This window comes from Ictidomys tridecemlineatus, chromosome 4 (genome assembly GCF_052094955.1).
Source record: "Ictidomys tridecemlineatus isolate mIctTri1 chromosome 4, mIctTri1.hap1, whole genome shotgun sequence".
Classification (NCBI taxonomy): domain Eukaryota; kingdom Metazoa; phylum Chordata; class Mammalia; order Rodentia; family Sciuridae; genus Ictidomys; species Ictidomys tridecemlineatus.
The window spans coordinates 10,021,954-10,039,034 of NC_135480.1; the positions used below are offsets into that span (position 1 = coordinate 10,021,954).

Below are 17,081 nucleotides of genomic sequence, written 5' to 3' on the forward strand. Positions count from 1 at the left end.
AGAACCCCCGCAATGCACAGACAGTGAAAGCAAAACCAGACAAGATAATATCAAACCAAGAAGCTTCTGCACAGCAAAGGAACCAGTCAAGACAACCTATGGAATGGGAGAAAATACTTAGAAACTATTCATCAGAAAAGGGGTTAATATCCAGATGATTGGATGTCAGCCACTCAATAACAAAGAAAAACTGATTTTACAATAGGCAAATGAGCTAAATAGATGATTCTCAAAAAAGACATACAAATGGCCAACAAGTATATGAAAAAAATGTTCAACATAGTTGAACAATGTTCACTAGTCATCAGGGAAATGCAAATCAAAACTACAAGGAGATATCTCTCACCCTGGTTAAATTTGCTATGATCAAAAAGACAAAAATTACAAATGCTAGCCAAGATGCAGAGAAGGGATAAATTTTATACACAGTTGGTGGACATATTAACTGATATAACCTTTGTGGAAAATGGCATATTGAGTCCTCAAAAAACAAAAAACAGAATTATCCAGTGATGTAGTAATCCCACCACTAGGTATATTTATCCAAAGGAAAGGAAAACATTCTATCAATGAGATATCTGCGTGCTCATGTTTACTGCAATACTATGCCCAATACACAAGCCATGTATTTAACAAGATGTCAAAGATGATCATTTGAATAGAATTTTCTTAAAGAACAATAAAAAAAGAGGATCTGGGCATGTGGTAGTCTATGAAGCTCACTGCAAATAATGTAGCAGTGATGTCCCTGAGGCAGGTGAATGACACAGCTGGGGCCTGGCCAGCAGCAAGGGGGCCTAGGCTTTTGCCTCCCTCCAGTTTCCTAGAAGCAGGTGGCACCCAGCACTGAAGCAGGAAACCAGAGGTGTCTCTCCCCAACCTCAGCCTGGGCCAGAGGAAGCCAGGCAACTTGGGTAACTGGAGGCAGGTTCATTGCCCAAGAATGGGAGATATATTCACTTGGACATGAAGACGTTTTAATCACCAGGAGTGATTAATCATTGTTTAATCATTGTTTAGTTGGAAAGTGCAGGGAAAACTAACATTCTCTACAAATTTTCTGAGAATTAAATTGTAGATTGTACAATAAAAGGCAATGTAGAAGAGAGGGTGATGAATAATACACATTCCCAACATTGGGTATTAATGGACAAAGAATCCATCCATTCTCCCTGGAACACCTGTTCTGCTAACACAGAGTTTGTACTAGCTGTAATGGACATAAAGAGGGTTTCTATAACTAGAGAAGAACTCTGTGAAAATGTTCAGTGCCTCAGAACCTAAAAAAAAAAAAAAATTAGGGTTGTCAGTTTTTCCTAATAAGCAAGATGTTAAAAAATTCATGGATGTAGCATAAATCTCCCACTCTTTGAAATAAGTGGTGTCTATTTTTCTTTTTATCAAAAAAGTTAAGAACAGATTATGAAAAATATATCTAAATCACTAACTTTTGCAGTGCTTGGACTTCCTTTAAAAAGAGTCTATGGTGGGATGGAGTTGTAATTCAGTGGTAGAGCACTTGCCTTGCACATGTGAGGCCCTGGGTTCAATCCTCAGCACCACATAAAAATAAATAAATAAATAAATAAATATTGTATCCATTTACAACTAAAAATTTATTTTTTAAAAAAAAAAAGAGTCTATGGGAAGAGGACAGTAAAGATCTTCTCATCTTTGGATGTGATCTCATCCATTCAAGAATCTCATCAATGAGGACCATTGTTAGAAGTTGGTGAATCTATAGAGATGAATGTTTTAGATATATTGATCTAATGGTTTAGATATATTTATCATAACTGATCTAAACTTTTTGATAGGAAGAAAAATCAACATTACCTATTTTTAAAACAAAGATGAAGTCTTACCTTCCAATTTGTTTTCTCATTAGTTCCTTCCAAAGTTAAGATATTTAGGCTCTGACTGACATTTTTCCCAGGACACTATGTAGCCTGTGGTAAATAAACAGGGAGAGGAAAGTACTTTTGACTTTAAGAGCTTTACTATCAGTATAACCCACTGTAGTTGAAGGCTGATCCCTTCTTGTTCCATCCATTCAAAATAAAACTTAGCACATATATTTTTCCAAAAATTGAAAATGTAATAACTACATATATAAAGTATTTCTCATACTATTATGTATGTATTGTGTATATACCTCAAATTTAAGTTAACAGCTTTGATTTATGTTCTAAAGAAAAGCTGATAACACAGAAATTAATAACATACTTAGTTACAACCCTAAAGAGATAGGTACTAGCATTGGTGTTAATGCCATTTTGTTCTTTTCCCCAGGATCTCTATGCTATACCAACCAAAACCCAAAATCACTTAGTTACTCTTAAAAAAAGAAGGAAAGAGAAAGAAAAAACTTGAGGAAAAAAAGACATAAGTAGTGTCTGGAATATTATTCAGCCATAATAAGGATAAACTCCTGTCATTTGCAGCAACTCAAGAAAATGATGTTGTGTGAAATAAGTCAGAAAATTAGTGGAATAATAAATAGACAATTAAGTGCATGGTTTAACTCATTCATGGAAGCAAAAATAGTTGATCACATGGAAGTGGAGAACATAAAAGTCACTAAATGTTAGGAAGGTGGGTGGCAGAGGAATACTGAGAAGGTAGATAATGAGTACCAAAACATGGTTGAGGGGAATTGTTCATCTTTCTGTCACTGTGACAAAATACTTGAGAAAATAAAGTCAAAATGATAAAATATATGGGCTGGGGATGTGGCTCAAGTGGTAGCGCACTTGCCTGGCATGCATGGGGCACTGGATTTGAACCTCAGCACCACATAAAAATAAAGACGTTGTGTCCACCGAAAACTAAAAATAAATATTAAAAACCTCTCTCTCTCTCTCTCTCTCTCTCTCTCTCTCTCTCTCTCTCTCTCTCAAAAAAAAATGGTTCACAGTTTTACCATGGTTGCTTGGTCCTGTTGCTATGTCAGCAAGGCAATACACCATGGCAGAGAGTGGATGATGAAACAAAGCTACTCACCTCTTGGTGGTCAGGAAGCAGAAAGTGATAGGAATGAGTTGGGATCCCAATATCTCCTTTAGGAACACACTGCCAATGACCTAATAGCTTTCAGCTAGGTCCCACCTTCTAAAGCCACATCCCAATAGCCACCTCTCCATACCTCCATCTACTACAGCACAAGCCTTCAGGACATGAGCTTTGGGGGAACCGCTAAGTTACGAACTATATATCATTATTTATTAAAGAAATGATTTTTACTAATGTGTGTTCTTGGCACATCTGTCAAAGATCAGTTGACTGTTGCTGCATTGGTTCATTTCTGAGCTCTTTATTCTGTTCCATTGATCAATGTGTCTGTTTTTGTGCCAGTAATATGCTGTTTTGCAATTGAGGAGCTTCTGTGAAACTTAATATCTAGAGAACAGTCTAATAGAATTCTTTACTTTCAGACAATGCATATGCTCATGGATTAATATAAGTATTTAGCAGTATCTGCCTGTGTGAAAAGACAATTGCAAAGATTAAATATGCACAAGTTCATAATGGATCATCATTCAAAAATGAACATGTGCAATTTGAGAGGTAGCACTAACTTTGAACTCAAGTAAAAGAAATGTCTCAAAAGAAAAATAATGCCATTCTCATTGGCAGGTTTATATTACAAAAACTCATACTCAATTGTGGGAGGCCAACCTTATGGGTGACTGAGTTACCTCCCCAGCTGGGTGCTGAGGCGCTCAGTCACAGAAATGGGTGTTTCCTGCTACAGCCCCAAGGGTGAAGCTATGCTCACTTGTTCCTTTGCAATCTAACCCCTTGCCCTGTTTAGGATAGAATCTTCCATGGAAGTGCCTTGTGTGTGTCCCCTCCTCTTACTGTGCCCTTGGGTGTGGCCTACCCAGGTGTCAGTCAACCTGCTGACAGCGGACATCATGAAGATAGACTCCGCCCCCGAAACCTCACCCCTTGCCTCATTTGAATAGCTTCCCTCAATAAAAGGGGTCAGCACTGCTCTCAATCTCTCTCTTTCTGTGGACCCTTAAGGTCAGAGGAGCTGTCACAGCGACCCCAAAGAAAAAGGTATTTGTGTCTCTTGTGTGGTTATTTCGTGCAGCCCAGTTAGCCCAGTTTCACTAGAGTGACCCCTGAGCCTTTTAGTTGCGAGAACAGAAACCCGGCACTCAATTGTTGCTATATTTTAATCTTGTCAAAAAAAACTTACTGTAGAAATAAATTATGGAAAAGAACAAAAAAATATGGAAATTTGCTTTTTCTTTTGTTATATAAATACCTACATAATAGCTTCAACTTTGCATCTTGTGCTACAAATCTTAAACTATTTATTATCTAAAGGTATATTTCTTATTCGCCCCAGAAAATATCTGCCAATCCATGACACAAGATTCTTCAAGTCTGAGTTTTGAGCCTCCTGTCTCATGATCACTTCCAGAACAGAATCTCATTTTCACTTTCTCAATGGGCATTTATTAAGCAACTGAGGATTGAAAATATCTGATCTGCAGGATAAAGTCAACTCTTTTGTTCATTCCTTTAAAATCTCTTCTCCAGTTATGCACCCTCTTTAGTACCTGACTACGTTAAGAAAGCAGTGATTGCACAATGATCCCATGTTCCTCTCCAACTCTGTTCATAGATGTGTGCTTATTATCATTCCACCTGAAATTATTTTTCCCAGTGTTTAATTTCACCTACCCTTCTTTAACTCTTGAGAGTCCACTCATCCTCAGATACCTGATTGAAACCTCATCTCTACAGCTGAGACTTCCCAACTTTGCCATTTACTCAGTACCACAAACATCATCTTGTTGATTCTTCCACAGCAAGTTGTACATCCTGCCCTCATGACCTGAACTCTTCCTCTCTTAAAGAACTATGAGACCATTATGAACATTCAACATGTCCTGTTAACTCTGTGTTCCTAGCAAGCATACAGATGGTGTTCTAAAAGTATGTTAAATAAATGAAAAATAAGACAGAATGTAAACTGCTTCATCAGAAGGACTGCTAATTCTCCCCTGCCTCCACTCCTTGCCCCAGATCCATTTCCCAATTTCCAGAAACTTAAAATCATTCTGAACTCCTAGTTAGATGTCCATTGAGGTAAATCTTCAGTTAATAAAATTAATATTTTACATTAAACATTCCATCTGGATTTAATTTAACTCACAATTGATTGTTTTAACTAAATGTTTTAATCATAATGAAACAGTTACTGAAGACTTACCCTTTGTTCTTTCTAAAAAAGAAAGAAAACCAGTTCAAATCTGTATCAAAATTTCCATTTTAGTGGGAAATGGCTGTACACCCTTCAGCAGATATACTTTTGTTTGCTTCAAGTTTATCAAACTACAAGTCCCTTCTGGTTTTCTAGTTGTCTACTGAAATCAGGGACATTCACAGAAGAAGAGTTTAATAAGTATGTTTGTCAATTGTTAGAAGAAACATTTTAAATAATTCTCTGGGACTCTATTGAAAAATTTGCTTGAACTAATACTGCTTTCCTAAAGTGTTGCGGAAAGGGATCGTTGAGAGATAAGAGATATTAGAATTAATGCTGGGTGTGTGAATTAGTAGTAGGGAACTGTGTTCTATCTCCATAAAATCATTCTTTGCCAAGGATGACCTGTTAACCTTCTCTGAGGAGCCTAAATCAAGCTGGAAGCATAGGGAAATTCCAAATCCTTCAGATGGCTTTCTCCTACCTCTACCATGGTAATGTCTCTTCACATGGGGTTGAAGAACTTCACTGAAAACATCTCTGGTCATTGCTGACAGATTTACCTCCTCAACTATATGACATTTTTTGCTAATGGCACTGGGCTAATGATCCCAAATGTCCTTGTGTGAATTTGTATCACACTGGACAAAAAACTGAAGTCATGTGAGTGTTATAATATCCTCCACACTCAGGAGCAGCTCCTTCATCTTAGTGGGATTTTCACAAACATGAATGAGTAAAAGAAACCAGATCTTTCTACACAGACCAGCTATGATGAGAAAGTCTGTGTATGGTCCAGGAGTTTTGACTTTGTGATTGACATATGCCAAAATAAAGAGGCACTGTGCTACATGATAAAAAGAATGTGAAAGGATGGTGAAGCAGGAGTCCTACTATAATGTACAGGGATCAAAACAGCATTCTGGAGAAAGTTACATTTCAGATGACACATAAATTTGTTTATCAATTACTGAAGTACTGAGAGTTAATTGTGCAATAATAAATGAAAAATATTATTCAGATGAGATAATAATATTGCTGAAAGGCTCATGGGTGAGAGAGAATTTGGAGTGGTACAAAAACTAGTAGAAGCTGAGTAATTTTTGAGTGTGGTATTCCAAGTGAAAGCAGCCAAAGATAAGGATAGGGGGAAATGAGGCCATATTAGTTTCCTACAGCTGTCATAAAGTACTAAAGCTTAATGACTTTAAACAATGTAAAATTTATTCTTTCAGAATTCTGAAGTCTGGAAGTTCAAAACCAAGGAGCCATCAGGGCCATGCTCCCTTTAAAAGCTCTAAGGGAAGATCACTCATTTCCTCTTCCTCGCTAAAAATTCTTGGATTTCTTGGATTTCTAGTAAATGCATCACTGCAATTTCTACCTACATTATCTCATGATGTTCTGACTATATATCTATATCCAAAGTTCTCTTCCAATAAGGACTCCAGTCATTAGAGGGGCACACTCTAACCAGTATTAACTTCTTAGTTTTATTACATCTGCAAAGACCCTGTTTCCAAACAAGTCCACACTCATAGGTCCCAAGGTTTAGGATTCAACATATATCTTTAGATGGCACAGTTCATCCACAACAGCCTACCCTCTGGCACCCCAAAATTCATATTCTTTCTGTGTGCATTCACTCCACTTGACATCCTCAAATGTCTTAACCCATTACAGAATCAACTCTGAGTCCAAAATCTTAACTAAACATCAACTCAAAAGTCCCAAATCTTATCATTTAATCATGTAAGTAAGGAATGGGTGAGAAACCTGAAAAACTAGGAGAAAAGTTACCTGTTTCCAAAATACAATGGTGGAACAGACACAGGGTAGATATTCCCATTCCAAAAGTAAGAGATTGAGGGGCTGAGGGTGTAGCTCAGTGGAAGAGCACTTGCCTAGCATCTGTGAGGCACTGGTTCAACCCTTAGCATTGCATAAAAAATAAATAAAATAAAGGTCCATCAATGACTAAAATGTTTTTTTTAAAAAACACAAAGGAAATGGTGATAGGAATGAAGGGAGTATATGGGGGATACAGCAGAGTAAGTTCTACTAGGTTTTAAGACCTGAGAATAATTCTCTGGGGCTCAGTCCTCTGTCCTCTGAGCCCTCCATGATAACAGTCAAACCCCTGGCTTCCACATCAGTGGCTCTACACTAAGAATCATTTCTCTTTTGTTTTCTGCTCCTGTTCCTTTCAGTTTAATCTGACAGTGTTCCTGCTGGCAAAACTAAAAAAAAAGAAAGAAAGAAAAAAACTTGTGATTTCTCACAAGTGTCAGGAGAGATTCACTTCATTTGACAAGAGGGTTATCAAAAAATTCTACCAGATAACCCCATCTCTATTCCTGGCTTATGCTGAATGGTTGATTATAACAACAAGTCATATATTTATTCTCTTTAGCAAATGGTTTTTCAGTCACATCCTGGGTTCTATTTCCAGACATGCTATGTGAACAAGCTCAGAATTTTTCTATCAAGTGCTGGTTCCTTTTTGGTTAACTGTTCAATCCTGGATTTACCTCTTTCTTCTCACATTTTGCCATAAATAGCAAAGAGAAAACAAGTTTCACATTGCTTGGAAATTTTCTCTGATAAATATCCAAGTCTATCACTTACAAATTCTACTTTGGACCCAAGAGCAGAACTCAATTTGGCCAAGTTTTCTGTGCACTTTATAAAAAGTATTGCCTTGTAATAGTTCAGAATAAATGAGTGACTAATGGATCTATTAACCAACCATTCAGCAGAAGACAGGAATAGAAATGGCGTTATCCAAACAGTGTTTATGAATAATGTCTAATGATGTGGATCTCCTTGACACCTATGAGGAATCAACAACGTTTTTAATAATTTTACCAGCAGGAACACTGCATTACTGAACCGGAAGGGACAGATACCTTACCAGCAGAACCTCTGTTATTCATATTTCTAGATACCAACATTCCATTTATGGTGATGGAAGCTTTTTCTATTCTCCTTACATCTGTCCAAGCCTTCATCAGAACCAACCTTAACATCTGTATTTTGTTCCAAGGGAATCTAGACTTTTTCTACTATATTCCTCAAAACAACTATCATATCCTCTACTTCTTACTGGATTCTAGTTCCACCTCCACATTTTTTGGTATTGTTATAACAGCATTCCCACCCCTAAATTCTATATTAATTCCCTAAGTGCTAACATAAAAAGCACCACTAACTTCATAGTTTAAAACAACATAAACTGATTCTCTCAGATGTCTTGGATCTAGATATTCAAAATCAAGGCATCAGCAGGACCATGTTCCAATAAAGCCCCTAGGCTTTATTGCTGGCATATTTCTAGCTTTTAATAGTTGCCAACAATTCTTAGATTCCTTGAGTTGCAGATGAATTAACCAAATCCTTGCCTCCATCACAGAATTAGGGCACACTCTAACCCAAAATGAGCTCATCTTAACTTTACTACATCTTCAAAGACCCCATTTCCAAACAAGACCTCATTCACAGGTATCTGGGGTTAGAACTTCTAAATATCTCTGAGAAGGAAAAGTCAACTCACAGGGCCTCATTTCAAAGAATCTTACAAGGTGTGTTAGAGACACTGGAGTTAATTAATAAGTGTTTAAACTCTTTTGGGTAAAAATTTTCATCTATGACCAAAAGACCTTACAAGAACAACATAGTTTAAAACAAAGTTTATTTTGGCTCAGCTTCAGAGGTCTCAGTTCATGGATAGCCTTCTCTGTAGCTCTGGGCCCAAGGCGAGGCAGAACTTCATGGCACAAGGGCATAGCAGAGGAAAGCAGCTCAGGACATGGCAACAGGGAGCCAAGAGATCTTTGCTTGCCAGGGACAATATATAAACCACAAAGATATGCCCCCAGTGATCTACTTCCTCTAGCCACAACCTACCTGCCTACAGCAATCACCCAGTTAATCCATAGCAGTGGATTATAATCCACTGATTAGGTGAATGTTCTCATAATGTAGTCATTTTGCCTCAGAACACTCTTGCATTATCTCACACATGAGCTTTTGGAGACACCTGTACTTTCATCTCCTAACACCTGCCTCACATACATTATGCTTCATAAAGTTTACCATATCTGTGATTTTCTCACAAAAATTTTACAGAGGCACCAAGCACAGTGTGGTGCATACCTGTAATCTGAGTGACCTGAGAAACTGAGCCAGCCTTAGCAACTTAGTGAGACCCTGTCTTTAAAAAAAATGGGGGATTTAGCTCAGTGGTAGAGTGCCCCTGGGTTCTGGGTTCAAAACCCAGTCTGTGTGTGGGGTGCTTGGATGTGTGTGTGTGTGTGTGTGTGTGTGTGTGTGTGTGTGTACAGTTTAGGTCCAAAATATACCATCTAGGTCAACCTCATACACAGCATAGGAAGCCACTGGACTTGTAATATATGACACCCTAGCTTTCATTCTGAGTTCCAAGAATTCTGTCAGGAATTTTCAGATACTTAGGTCACTCTTTCAATAGTCAACATCTATTGGGTCTGTTCAACCATGAAAGAACCAACATGTCCTTTCCTTCCTAAACTTTATGTTTCTTGTCCCATGTGCCTAGATTAGGAGAGCCCTAGTTTCTCTCTCTCTCTCTCTCTCTCTCTCTCTCTCTCTCTCTCTCTCTCTCTTTCCTCCCCCTCCCTCTTCTTTCTTCTTATGTGTCTTTCTTAATTCATATAACGAATGTTAATGAAGGCAAACTTGTGTTTGCATTACAAATTTGAATAATCAAATTATTCTTTTTTCAGTAAGCACATGGCCTAGAAAAACAAATGGTTAAGGCCAGTGATTACTGAGCAGTATGAAGGATAATCTGATAGATGTGTCGACATGTGAGGAAAGCCTCCATGAAATTATTTCCCTGGGAATTCAGGGCAATAATTTCATAGAGGAATAAGACAGGCCTTCTGCTCTCCTGTAGCTTACATTTTAGTTGGAAGAGTGAGTCAAGGAGTAGGTAAACAAAGCTTTTTAAAAAGTCTGATAGGGATAAATGTTATAAAGGAAACACATGGGGTAAGGGGACTAAGAGTGGCTTAGACCAGGAATGGACCTTCTTCAGATAGATTGGTCAGGGAAATTTCTGAAGAAGAGGCATTTGAACCAAGACATGAAAGAAGATGATGAGGATGTTGTGGAATGGGAGATGATAAAGAGTTCAAGGGGCAAAGGGAACAGCAGATGGACATTCTCCAAGGAAAGGACCAGCTTCATGACACAGGCAGAGGAGGAAAGTGTGAACAAAGGAGTGGGGAAGAGGAGATGGTGAGACAAATGAAGGTAGAGTCCAGATGCACAAATACGAAGGCCTGGTCAGACTGGAATGCCAAAAGATTTCTGCTGCAATGTTTATGATTTAATGTTTTAAGCATTACTCTGACTGCTTTACGAAGAATAAAGAGAAAGAGAGGCAGCAGGAAGAACAATTAGACTATTACTGAAATAACTGTGTTTGTTTGTTTGTTTGTTTGTTAGCAATGGGCAGAAGTTGATTTTTAAGTGGTATTTTCTCCAGCCAGACATCTCTGAGACCTTTGTTTCCACATTTCACATTTACTTCTCTCTGTGCTTCCTGGAAGAATTTTTGGCCTTGACTAGCATGTCTAAGAGTAGTTAGCTCAGCAAGTTGACATCTACTGAAACTAATTTTAAAGGCCCACCTTTGTCTGAAATGATAATCACAGGTGGGCATTGTTTCAGTGTTAGAGTGGACTGCGCCCCAATCCCAAGCTACAATACTTGGCTTTTGTGAATTGTGCTGCTAAACATGAGTATTCAAGTATCACTATAATATGCTAACCTTAGTTCTGTATAAATATCAAGGAGTATAGATGGGGCATTCGGTGGTTCCAGTTCTAATCTTTTGAGGAAACTCCATATTGTCCTTCATAATGCATGTACTAATTTAAAATTCAATCAACAATGCATAATTTTCTCTTTTTCTCTGCATCCTCACTAGTATTGTTTCTTTTAATCTTAATGATTGCAATTCTAACTAGAGTGAGATAAAATTTCAGTGTACTTTTGATTTGTGTTTCTCTGATTGCTAGAGATGTTGAAATTTTTTTCATTTATTTGTTGACCATTTATTTATATTTCTTCTTTTGCAAAATGTCTGTTTAGATTGCCCATTTATTGATGTGTTATATGGTTTTCTGGTAGCATTTTTTTAGTTATTTTTATATTCTGGATATTAATCCTCAAAAAAGTGACTGGAAAAGATTTTTCCACCTTTCATTCACACTTTTGTTTCCTTTGTTCTGCAGAAGCTTTTAAATTTTATGCTGTCCCATTTATTGCTTCTGAGGTTTATTTCCTGAGCTTTAGGAGTACTTAGAGGAAGTCGATGCCTATACCTATATGTTGGACCTTTGACCCTTTGTTTTCTTTTATCAGTTGCAGAGTTTCTAGTCTAATTCTAAAGTCATTGACACACTTGGAGTTGACCTTTGTGCACAGTGAGAAATGGAAATCAAGTTTCATTCTTCTATATACGGCTATTCAGTTTTTCCAGACCCTTCTGTTTAAAAGGCTGTCTTTTCTCCAAACTGTGCTTTAGGCACCTTTATCAAGGATCAAATAACTATCATTGTGGGTTTGTCTCTGTGTCATCTAGTCTATTGCATTCTACATGTCTGTTTTTGTGCTAATATCATGCAGGTTTTCTTACTATAGCTCTATAGTATAATAGGGAGTCAGGAATTGGGATACCTCCAACATTGCTCCCACCCCACCCCTTAGAATTACATTGGCTATTCTAGGTCTTTTATTCTTCCATAAGAACTTTAGAACTGTTTTTTCTAGTTTTGTGAAGAATGTCATTGTATCTTGATGGGAATCACATTGAATATGTAGATTACTTTTGGTAATATGACCATTTTAACAATATCATTTCTGCCTGTCCAAGAATAGGAGAGAGAGATGTTTCCAACTCTAGTTTCTTTTTCAATTTCTTTCCTCAATTCTATAATTCTCATTGTAGAGGTCTTTTATATCCTTGGTTAGAGCTGTTCCTAGGGTTTGATTTATTTTAATTTACTTTAAATTTTGTTGTATTTTTTACTCTTAATGAGATGATTGTGAATGATATTTCTTTCCTTATTCTTTAGTGGATTTCTAGTTGGTGTACAGAAAAACTCTTGATTTTTATATGTTGATTTTATATCTGAGTTAGGAGTTCAGTGACATCAAGATGGCAGAGGCAGGCCCTAAGAAAAATTAATCAACTTGCTACTGAAGAACCAGGTCAAAGAAGGAATTAAACCAGAAACATTTTTAAATCTTAAGAGAAATAAAATGGAAACACAAAATATCAAAACTTATGGGATGGAGAAAAAAAGATATTCTTAAGGGAAATTTTTAGCAATAAATGCCTAATGAAGAGAAAGGAAATTTCTCACACAAGCATCCTAGCTTTCTACATAAAGGATTCAAAAACGGAGAATAACCTAAGCAGAGTTCATAAAAAGAGTAATAAACAAGTTCAGAATACAAATAAATAAAGTAGAAACTAGAAAAACAATATAAAGGATTGATGATATTGAATTGGTTCTTGAAAAGACAAACAAAATTGACAACTCTTACCTAGACTAAAAACAAATAAAAAGAGAGGAGATTCAAATAAAATCAGATATGAAGGAGGAGACATTACAACTGATAATAGAGAAACAAAAGGAAAGCATAAGAGACTACTATGGTATGCCAACCAACTGAATAACCTAAAAGAAATTAATAAATCCCTAGACACATACAACCTACCAAGACTGAATCATGAAAGAATGGGAAGTCTGAATAGGTCAATAATGAATAAGGAGATTGAAGTGAAAACATTTATAGATATCTCATCAAAAATAAGTCCAGGACCTTAAGCCTTTACTGTTATATTCAACAAACATTTAAAGAACTAATACCAAAACATCTCAAACTTTTCCAAAAACTTATGAAGAGAGAATGCCCTAAGCTCATTTTACAAAGTCAGCATTACCTACACCAAAGCCAGACAAGAATACAAAAAGAAAGAAGGTTACAGGTCAACATCCTTGATGAATATCAGTGCAATAATTCTCAACAAAATGCTGGCAAACTGGTGTTGGGAGCCGGCGACCGCACCCTGAAAATGGCACTGGCCTCCTGCTTCTGATGACTTAGCGGTTAGAGTTGTTAGAAGTAAACAACTCCTTGTAAGGCTGTGGGGCTGGGCTCTGGCCTGCTTCCGCTGTGCTGTACCTATTAGACTTCTCCACGTGGTGCTAGTTCATTGGTGAGGCTGGGTACTTAAGCTAGGGCAGACCGGCCGCTCGCGCTCTTTCCTTGCTTGTTCCTGTTTTCTCATCATGATTCAAAGGTCCTGAGTAAACTGCTGAAAAAGAATCCTGCGTCGTGTTTCCTTTGCTGGCGAGGGGTCGCGACAAACTGGATCCAATAGCATGTTGCAGGGTTCTTCACCATGACCCAGTGGAATTTATCCCAGGAAAGAAAGAAGTAACCATGGAAGGTAATGGATATGCTACTTTGCTTGGTTGTAGCAATCATTTCACTATGTGCATCAAAACATTGTGTAGTACACCTTAAATATATACAATAAATAAAACCTAAATTTTAAGAAAAAAGAAAGATACAAGTGTGGAAGACATGGGATTTTCCACTTGAGAGAATAACAAGCCAAAACCAGTTGCTTGGTTACACTCTATTCTGTTTTCTAAAGTTCATGGAAACCATTGAGTTAAAATAAAGCAAAGCACAATGTTCAGTGTAAATCTCTGGTTTTTCATTAGTTTCCTATGACAGATAAATTATTTCTCTTGGTTAATCAGAGAAAAATCATGAAGAATTTTGAGATTAAAGGTTATAAATAATCTGAAAGTTAAAAGGAGAGAAAAAGAAAACAACTTAAGGAGTTTCCACCACCCCAAGGGCTGAGAATTTAAAAGAAATATGTGGGATTACTGAAGTTGGGCACTTGCATATGTGCTGGTTCATCTGAGCATGGAAGAACGTCGCTATGACCTGATCTCTGAGGAGAAGCATTTCTAACACCTCATGCTAGTTTCTCTGAAGGAGAGAGGACAATGGGTGATGAGGCTAACTCTGTGCGTGTTGGGAAAAGATACAAACATGAGTCAGTTACTGCTAGAAGAACTTTAGCCACTGTGTGAAGAGGCCCCACTAGGGTAACAGTCACCAAAGAGCAACAGACAGGAAGGAACCCCACAGAAAGCAGTCAGGAAACCCTCTGAGCTCCTTTCTGGTGATGCCTACCAGGACCCAACCAGCAAAACAGAAACTTTCTTTGCTTATTCCAGCACCAGGATCACAAATCAAAACTGATGGTTGGATGTGGAGCAGAGACAGTAATGGAAAAACTGACTCAATTAGTAACAGAGGTTCTGCTTCAGTGCCAATATAACCACTGCTAACTCAATGATTTTGAGTTCCAATAAATTAGAAAACAAGAATAGGAGACATGCCAAGTAAGGTCATGGTAAGAGAATAACTAAAGTGATGAAATAATTTCATTCCCCAGTTTTTCAATCAAAGAACATCTTGAACTATTCAGAGACAGAGTAACATGAAGAACAAGTTCATTGTCCTTACAAATGCTATAACCACTGAAAGATAAATAATAGTCATGAGGGTTATATATGGATAAATCGCCATATTCGATGGGTACTAGAAAAAAAATACTTAATGGTGCCTATGCAGATGACAAAGTTCACAAAAGGCTCTACCATAAAAGTGAACTTTGAGTCAGGCATTGAAGGATGAAAGTGACTTCATAAAAAATAGAAAAGTTGGGTGAAACAGTGAGTAAACACTATTTTAGACAAACTAAAAAGTATACAACGATGTACACAGAAAAAGAACACAAAGTCATTGTGAAACTTCAATATGTTTAACAACTAGAGGTCAAACTTTTTTCTCAATCTGGTATCCTTGTGATTTTAAATATTTCTCTACTGATGGCTTGGACTTTTACAGGTACATCCTAAAATAATTCCCCAGTTGGCAGAAGTGTACAGCCATGACGTTCATGGCTCATCACAGGCCCAGAAACAACAGAGCCAGATGACCCTGGACTGAAACCTCGGGAACCATGAGCCAAAACAAGCCTTTCCTCCTTTAAGTTATCTCAGGTATTCTGTCACAGTTGACTGACATTAACACACACACAGGTCGTGGAAATCTCTCCTAGATGAAGTTATTTTTCATCTAAAGGGACACAAATAAAACACAGACACAGGCTTTACCTTTAAACACGCTTCAGGTCGGCCGCTCCCGTCTCGGCCTCAAGCTCCCCAAGTGGGAGACCCAGGGAGAGTCACGAGCGGTGGGTGGGGAGAGCGCATGCGCGCGCACGCGCACACGCGCAAGGAGCATACTGGGAAGTGGGCTTTTACTGGGAGGACCCCCCTTCTTTGAAAGTTCCAACCAAAAAAGGTAAGAAGGGGCGGGGTTACAAGGGACCCGTGAGTGTAATTCCAACCAAGGGCTGTAGGGCGGCGCCTATGTCTGAAGACGGGTCCCCAAACTTCCCGGAAGGGGCAATGTCCAAGTCACCACCAGCCTCTGCTCTCCAAGACCCAAGACAGGAATCGTTCAGAGCGGCTCTCCACAGAAAATATTTGCAATTATATACCTACCTGAAAGGGGATTAATATCCAATATATAAAGAACTCATACACCTCTATAGCAAAAATAAGTAAATAACTTCATTTTTAAATGAACAAAGGAATTAAATAGACACTTTTCCCAAAGAAGATGTACAGATGGCCAACTGGTATATGAAAAATTCTCAACATCACTTATATTCAGGGAAATGCAAATCAAAAGCACATGGAGGTATCACCTCACACCTGTTAGGATGGCTACTATGGAAAAGACAGGTGATAGCAAGTGTTCGTGAGAGTGTGGAACAAAAGGAACTAACCCTTAGACTCTGTTAGTGGGAACGTAAATTGATACAGCCATTAGGGAAAAGAGTATTGAGGTTCCTCAACAATATAAAAGTAGAACTACAATATGATTCAGGAATCCCTCTGCTGGGTAAATACATAAAGGAAATGAAATCCGCAGCTTGTAGAGATATCTACACTCCCACAATCATGGAAGTAGTACTCCCAATAGCCAAGATACATATCTAAACTTAGTGTCCAACAATGAATGGAAAGGGATGAAGAAATGGTGATATGGGATAATGAAATACTGATACATATATATATATATATATGATAATGAAATATTGATATATATATATACATACATGCTTATGTGTATATGTAAAATATAATTAGTCCTTTGGAAAGACAGAGGCAGTGCCATTTGTAACAACATGGATGTACCTAGACGCCATTTCACTAAGTGGAGTAAGTCAGATACAGAAAGAAAAACATTGTATAAAATAACATAGAAATAGAAAGTAGGACAGTGGTAGTCAGGATCAAAGAGGAGGAGAAAACAGGGAGTATGTCAAAGGGTACAAAATTGCAGTTATGTAGCATGAATAACTCAAAAGAGATCTAAAGTACAGCTTGAAAACTATAGCTAAATAATGGTTTACATACTGAAACTGCACTAGGAGAGTACATTAGATTTTAAGTGTTCTTACCACAAAAAAAAAATAATAATAATAAGTAGAAAGATGATGGATTGTTTAATTTGCTTGATGGTAGTAATCATTTTATTATGCATATGTATATCAAAAGTCATTTTGTACACCTAAAATATATGAAATAAAATAAATGAAATTTGAATTTCCTTCCCAGGAAAAGGGAGGGGTTTCTGTTGGAGAGAATAGTGAGCGAGTGGTCTTGAGACAGATTCTTTCCTTATTCTTCAGCAGAAT

The 17,081-nt window shown here is 37.5% G+C and overlaps 1 long non-coding RNA gene across 1 annotated transcript; it reads right to left on the minus strand.

Annotated features, from left to right (window-relative positions):
* Positions 1-701: 701 nt before the first annotated feature.
* Positions 702-15,567, minus strand: LOC144376723 (uncharacterized). Its single transcript, XR_013437188.1, has 3 exons — positions 15,487-15,567; positions 1,866-1,949; positions 702-1,280 (listed from the first exon to the last, which is right to left on the minus strand). It is a non-coding gene; the product is annotated as an uncharacterized LOC144376723 (long non-coding RNA).
* Between the last annotated feature and the right edge of the window lie 1,514 nt (positions 15,568-17,081).